The 6973-nt window shown below is 43.5% G+C and overlaps 1 protein-coding gene and 1 long non-coding RNA gene across 2 annotated transcripts in view; one reads left to right on the top strand and one right to left on the bottom strand.

Annotated features, from left to right (window-relative positions):
• Positions 1-6973, top strand: part of LOC103729225 (E3 ubiquitin-protein ligase parkin-like) — a 521211-nt gene that overhangs the window by 151245 nt on the left and 362993 nt on the right. The gene's annotated exons all lie outside the window — the stretch shown is intronic.
• On the bottom strand, positions 3370-6269 carry LOC115069299. Its single transcript, XR_003848571.1, has 4 exons — positions 6030-6269; positions 5807-5948; positions 4582-4646; positions 3370-4437 (listed from the first exon to the last, which is right to left on the bottom strand). It is a non-coding gene; the product is annotated as an uncharacterized LOC115069299 (long non-coding RNA).

The raw sequence follows: 6973 nt of genomic DNA on the forward strand, positions 1-6973 counted from the left end.
GTTGACAAGTTATGTCTGTCCCTTTCTGTCATCACATTAATTGGAAATGAAATACATATACATAGAAATAAAAGTTTAATAATGGTGGCCTGAAATGTTAATTGAATTTGCCATCCATCAGACAAGTCATCTTATGTGGAAGAAAGCTGAGGTAGAGGAATTTAGTCACGGTCGCGACCTGAGTCTAAACAGTTGGCAAACTTAGATCATTAGAGACATTGTTTTTACACCAGAACTTTCCTTTCTTACTTAAGGGAAAGAATTAGTCTCCTCTGTAATTTCTGCCTCTGTTAACAAAGTATCTATTAACAAATATCTCGCAGGGTCATGTTTCTTCTCAGTGAAGAACGAGGGTAAAGAATCAAAGGCTGAGGTGCAGGAAGAGAGATTTCAAAAATAATTGCTAATGTGTGGGGAGAAGGAAGACACACAGCTCCGAAGACTGGAAAACTTTCCAGGAAAGGGGGTTTGCTCCTCCCAGTGAGGCTGGCCGTAAGAACAATGCCTGAGCATTTTCAGCTGGGCTGAGTTCAAGCTTCCCCCAGAGAGGCCACAGCTTTGACAGGGAAGGCATCTCAGCCTCCTACGAAGCCCCGTTGGAGGTGAGGCCGCAGAGAGGCCGCTGTGTGGCATGCCGGGCGGCAGGCACCAAAGACGGCGGTGTGGCTCCTTGTGCTTTGGAAGGTTTTGATCAAACAAAAATATTGTCTCACAAATCAGTTCAATGGCCTATCACAGTCTATGTCATTTGTATTTATGAATAAAATAGTTTTTTCATTCCTTTGATAATGAGTTTCAAAAATTGGGGCATTTCAAAATGTCACATGGGGCTTCTCAATTGCCTTTTTAAAATAGAAGTTTATAATTATACATTTTTACCAAGGTTATCATTTGTATATGAAAAATGGGAAAACTTAAGCATTTTCTTAAAAATCAGTGAAAATACATAAAATAAAATGGATAAATCCGGATTTGAAATGATGAAGGCTATGTTATAAGTGGTGTTTTCTCTCAGATGCCCCATAACAAACTCGTTAGTGAATGCTGGTGTAATGTTCATTATAAACAAGAGTGATATCTGGCTATCAAATGACCAGATTAAGCTGTGATCAGGAATAGTAATCTCAAGCATCTGTTTTAAGATGAGGATATTTATATAAACATAGGTTTTCATTGTGGTGAATATGCCAGAAAGTCAGAACTTAGTTTTCTCAGAAAGCAGCTAGCTGTGCAGTGATCACAGGTTCGCAGCCCTGCTTTGCATCACCTGTTGAACTGAACCTTAGTAACTAGAGAAAATGCGGTAAGGCCTTGCGCAGTGCTCTCTTCCTGGAGATCAAGTAGTGATGCTAGGTGGGTGTTGTACAGCGGCTCCATCTTCTCCGCTGACAGTCGAGTCAACACTTGAAGGGCCAGTGAGTGTGTTGAGGCCAGTAGGGTTGGTGGGATCCAGCTAAGCTTGGCTCCTTGGCTCACCCGGGGCTGCTGCAGAAAAAGCCAGAGCCCCTGACTTCGGCATATTCATCTTATCATCGCAACAGAGCACCCAGCCAGATCATGACTTAGGTCTGACAGGAACAGCTCTTCCTTTTAATTTTAAAGGCTTTCTGCATTCTCCTAAACTGTTCCCTTATAGGAGTTTTCACACTGGACAAAAAGAGGAGTCATTTTTTGTTGTTCTGACCTCTGTGCCAGTAATATAAGAGGTTTTGTAAGTAGGAGCAGAAAAACACTCATTTATACCCAAGGTGGGGTGGACGGTGACTTCCTGTGGACTCCTGTGCAGATGGAAGAGCCATCTTCTGGATCCAATCCAGCCCCCTCTCATCTGCCGCGCTTCACCAAATGGGCCAACTGTCTGTTTTCTGTTGTCCTTTGCTCTGTGAAGGTGGTCTTGCTGCAGTGCGCTACGTTCAGTCTGCATGTGATAATAATCCCAGGTGTTTTTTAGGCATGGTCTTGCTATATAGCCCAGGCTAGCCTGACATTCTTGAACCTCCTGCCTCAGCGTTCTGTGCACTGAGACTGTAGATGAACGCCACCAAGGCCAGCTACCCACACTTTGCTTTTTGTAGCTTTGCTTGCAATAGGGTTTACTAGAGGCCAGAAAGAAGCCTACTGCCAAAGTAGCGTGCACACAGGTGTGCACATCCAGAACATATGAACGGTCAGGGCTTGAATTCTGCCTGCCTCCAGTCACCTCTGACCAAAACTATGGCCAGCCTGAGTCTCCGGGACATTTCGCAGAGAGCTCATGGTAAACAAATGTCTTCACAAGCGATGCTCAGGTCATTGCTTTCCAGGTTGCTTACCTATTTCTGCATAATGTATTACCACAAGATTAGTGGCCCAACACAACGCAGACCTACATACAGTCTTGTGGTTCTTACAGCCAGCCTCCTGCCTCTTTCCAGGACCTGCCTGATTCTTTACACACAACAAAATGAGCCCCCAGTGCTTCAGACTTCTTTAAAAAGCTCCTCAACCCCCTCTGTGTTCTGTGGCATCTTTTACATGCTACTTAGAGCAAATATCTTGGGTTGGCTTGACATCTTGTAGGGAAAGCTAACCTCACATGCTTTCACTGATGGTATTTACATCAGTGTTGGCCTATTTGCTGCAGCTCTAGAGCATTCTGTGACACCCCCATCCCAGTTTCAACTTTCTCCTGTTACAAACTGTAACCATGCTCTGAAGTGCCACTGAGTGTCTGAGAAGCATTGGGCTTAGAAACCCAGAGTTCTTTTTGGACTAGTAATCCTTTTGACCTCCTCTAAAGTATACTTCATGTTTTTACTCATTTTTAAAATTAAGGTTTATTTTTATTATTATTTAAATGATATCATCTATATCTATTTCTATGTATGTATATGTATATACTTTATGCTTGTGAGTGCAGTGCCCTCAGAGGCCAGAAGTATTGGCTCTCTTGGAGCTGGAGTTATGAGCTGCCTGACATGGGTGCTGGGAGCCAAACTTGGATCCTCTGCAAAAGCAGTACGCACCCTTAATTGCTGAGCCATCTCTTAAGCTGCTAGTTTTGAATTCATATTTCAAAACCTTTAATCATGAAATTTCAATGGGATACTGTTTATAGAGCAAACTGTGAAGTTTTTGTTTTCTTACATTTTAAAATACTTTTCTGACACTGTCATGATTTATAAGAAAATGACTTACCTTGAATGTATTATGAAAAGCAAAAGTATTTGGTAACATTGGTTTTATTAAATGTAGTTGATGCCTGTTTCTAAGTCAGCAAAATTATTATGATTGGATAATGTTGGACAACTTTTCTTTACCCAGCTAATCAGTATAAACATTTTTTTGCCAATTTTTGATTTTCATTAATTTCACAGATAAATTGTTCAGAAACCTGACATTTCTTTACCTTTTAAATTTGGCATTCTAATGGTCTTGGTTTAAAGAATATTTTAGTGATCAAGTTAGAAAGGAGTACATTTTATTTAATATATAATACCATCAAGATGGACTTAAAACATTTGTTCTTATCACTATAGAGATCACTTTAAATCCTTCATGTAACACTTTATGGTCATTATTGACTTGCAAATCATTTCCATGTGTTTGTAAATGTACAGCACATGAGGGCTACCTACCAGCCCAGGAGCTTTCCTGCTTCCCTCTCTGGAAAGACAGCCTCATGAGGGTAAACAGCTACTGAGCTGGTTATACATATGTAGGTATACCAGATAATTATGCTCTGTCATTCCTGGTAAGTCATCTTGTAGAATTCTGTTCCATGCTCCGCAAACTCTGTTGTTAAATGCCAGTCTCTCTTTGGACTGTCTCTGCTGCCATGTGACTTCACTGCCAAGTCTCCTTCTCTGGAGGTCTCCCCTTTCAGATGCATATGCCTGAGGGCAACACAGCATGACCATTCTGGGCTTTCTCCTCATCTCTCACAAACACTTGGCTCTCACCTGTTTCAAGAAGCTCCGCAGCGTCTCACACCATGTGCTAACTTTCTCCTATCTTGCTGTCCTGTACGACAGACAGACCTCTTACCCTCCCTTTCTGCAGACCCTGCTGTGAAGGTGGTATGAGCCCCACCACGTTGTTCTTTGCCCAACCTCTGTTAACTCTCCCAAAAACTCAGCTCACAGCCCTCACCAGCCTCAGTCTTCAGGCCCTGAGCTGCCCCTTTCCAGTGACCTTTTCTGTTAGTCTCCTGAGAGCCAAGCTAGGTTTTACTGCATCTCCCAAATCACAAACCTAGCAGTACATCCCCTAGGAGCAGCTCTTGTGGTGCTCCACCACTCTCCAGGGAAACTCCCTGAGGTTCCTTCTCCTCGGAGCGCTCCCTCAGCAGGCCCACTTCTCTTTCCTTCTACCTTGGCCCACCACAGAGTCCATGCTTTGCCATTTTTATTGCTGTTCTTCCAGGTGCTTTTTCTCCACTTGGAAACATGTGCCAACCTGGAAAGAGAGAAGATATCAATGAGAGACTTGCATTTCCAAACTACTGAAATATTGGACCCCAGAAAATTAAAATTTTCCCAGGACTCTGATGCTGGGGGAAGGGAAAGGCTCAAGCTTGGTGCCAGGCAGAGGTGGACTCACCTTCCTGAAAGAGGCTTCACACAGATCTGACAACTTTCAGATGACCCTTGCAGGATACACTGGAGCTGAGACAATGCCAGATCAGTGAAGGAAGTGGGGGGGGGCTGGGACTTTAGTCATGCCTCCTACCCTCTACTTAAACTGTGTCACGTGAGTACCCTGGAATGGGCTTGGGGGGCACTTGAGGGTGACTCCGTATTTACTTTTCTTTCCAGCATGGCCACGGTTATCACTGTTGCCTCTTTACTTGGCAGATTGGGGGTGAATGGCCTAGAGAGAGGGGGCCTCAGAGCCCAGTCTGTGAACCTCAAGGATCACATTTTCACTTTATTATAATTCCCAAGTGTAACCAAGTGACCAGGTGACTCTTCTGTGGTTTCTTTTCTTTTCTTTATCTTCCTGCTTCCCCCCCCCACCGTCTTTCTCGCTCCATCTCTCTCTCTAAGTGGTAAATTGTATGTGGGTAGACTGTAAGGCTAAGGTAAAGTTACGTCAGCAGAGGGCTTTGTCCTGAGTTTCCCAAGTGCATTCTGTGGCTCTCTGCGGGCCAGGCGTCACTGTGCAGCTGTCCTCTACTCTCTGGCTTCACACCACACAGGCTCTTCCCTGCCTCTTTCTTGTCACGTGACTAGTGACTTAGCTGGCTCTGAGACTTAGCAAGATGACACGGAGCACTCATTCACTCTTTCTTCCCCATTTTCCTCACTCTCAAGACCTCTCCTACTTCACATCCCCTTCTGGTTGCCATACTGAAAATGCTTCCTTCAGCCAGCCATCTCTTCCCAAGATTCCTCCTGTCATCCTCCTGTTAAGAATCCCACCTTGACCCTACTTGCTTCTGTCCAGTCTCTGGGTCTTTAGGATTCTGGTCAGCATCACCAGCATTCCCGAGCGTTGCTAGGCCCGGCGGGGATCCCTCTCCTGCCTTTCCTGGCCTTGTAGCCAAGGGTGGCCCTGCTGATCGTCTGCTGAAATGACGCCCTTCCTTGGCTTCCAAGAACCTAGTCTTCCCCGTTTCTATGATTTTCTACATTACTACCTTTTCTGGCTTGAAGCTGACCAGTGTTCAAGTCCCTCATGGCTTGGCTCCAGGTCCTTTATATTGTGTCTTTGTGCCACATTCCCATGGCTTTAAAAACCATCTATATGCTAATAACCCCAAATCTCTATCTTCAGCCTGGATCTCCCCCTCAGTGCTCCCACCTCATTTATCCAAATTACCTACTTGACAAATCCATGTGGATGCTTCTCAAACATCTGAAACTTAATGTATCCAAAACTAAACTCTTGTTTTTTTTTTTCCCACAGAAACCTATTTCTCTACAAATCTTCTCCATCAGTAAATGACACTCCATTTTAAACAGTTGCTGAAATAGAAAAAAAAAGATTGATTTTTTACCCAGCCCCTCATCAACCCCACATACAGTCCAACCACAGAGAGTTGTTACCTGCAGAGCTCATCTTCTGTCACCTATGTGGGTCTCATGACCTTCTGCCGTCTTCTCGTTGCTTTCTTCCTCCACCCACTGATAGGATGGTCAGGGCCGTCTTCCTAGATCAGAACTAGTCCTTTCACCTCGGTGCTGTGACACCTTCTTTATTACTGTACATTGCATGTGGCACATGAAGTCATCTGCGGCTGTGTGACCCGTGGCTTCTCTGTTCTCCAGCTCTTGTCCATGGTTACAGTCACCTAGAGTCTGATTTTAACAGAACAGAAGGTATTTTGCTCATACGCACCCTTTGTTTCTGTTTTCTTCTGCTTCTCTGGATTGAAGGCTTTCTGTTTAAATCTCGTCTTCCATTTACTTCTCATTCTGTCTATGTAGGATACCCATAAAAGTATATTATTTTCTTACTAGCATTTCATATGCATAATTATCACTTGCTATATTTGCATCTCTATTGTTTTTTCTTTCAACTAGATCTGAGATCCATCACCACATACCCACTGCTGAGCACACAATAAACATCAATAATTATTAAATGAATGAATAACTTAATCTGTTAATTTCCACAGCAAATGTAATATTTAAAGGAATGCAGGAAACACAAGAGAACAGAAAGCTACCAATATGTGAACAATGGCTAGTCAGGTCCTTGTTCCGCCCTCCATAAAGCCTGATCGCCTTCTGCATGGTTCTTACGTAGCTGTCTTCATGTCATAAAATTCAGTTCTGCCGTCTCAGTACATGGTTTTACTTAAAGATAAATGTAAAAGAAAAAGGAGTAAGGGGGAAGTTCCCAGAATCTCATACCCAGGTTCCTCTGATGAGCCTTTTATTTTATTTTATTTTATTTTATTTATTTTTTGTCTTTTTTGAGACAGGGTCTCCTTGTAGCCCCAGCTGTCCTAGAACTCACTATGTAGACCAGGCTGGCTTTGAACTCA

Source organism: Nannospalax galili, unplaced genomic scaffold (genome assembly GCF_000622305.1).
Source record: "Nannospalax galili isolate Female #2095 unplaced genomic scaffold, S.galili_v1.0 scaffold372, whole genome shotgun sequence".
NCBI lineage: Eukaryota > Metazoa > Chordata > Mammalia > Rodentia > Spalacidae > Nannospalax > Nannospalax galili.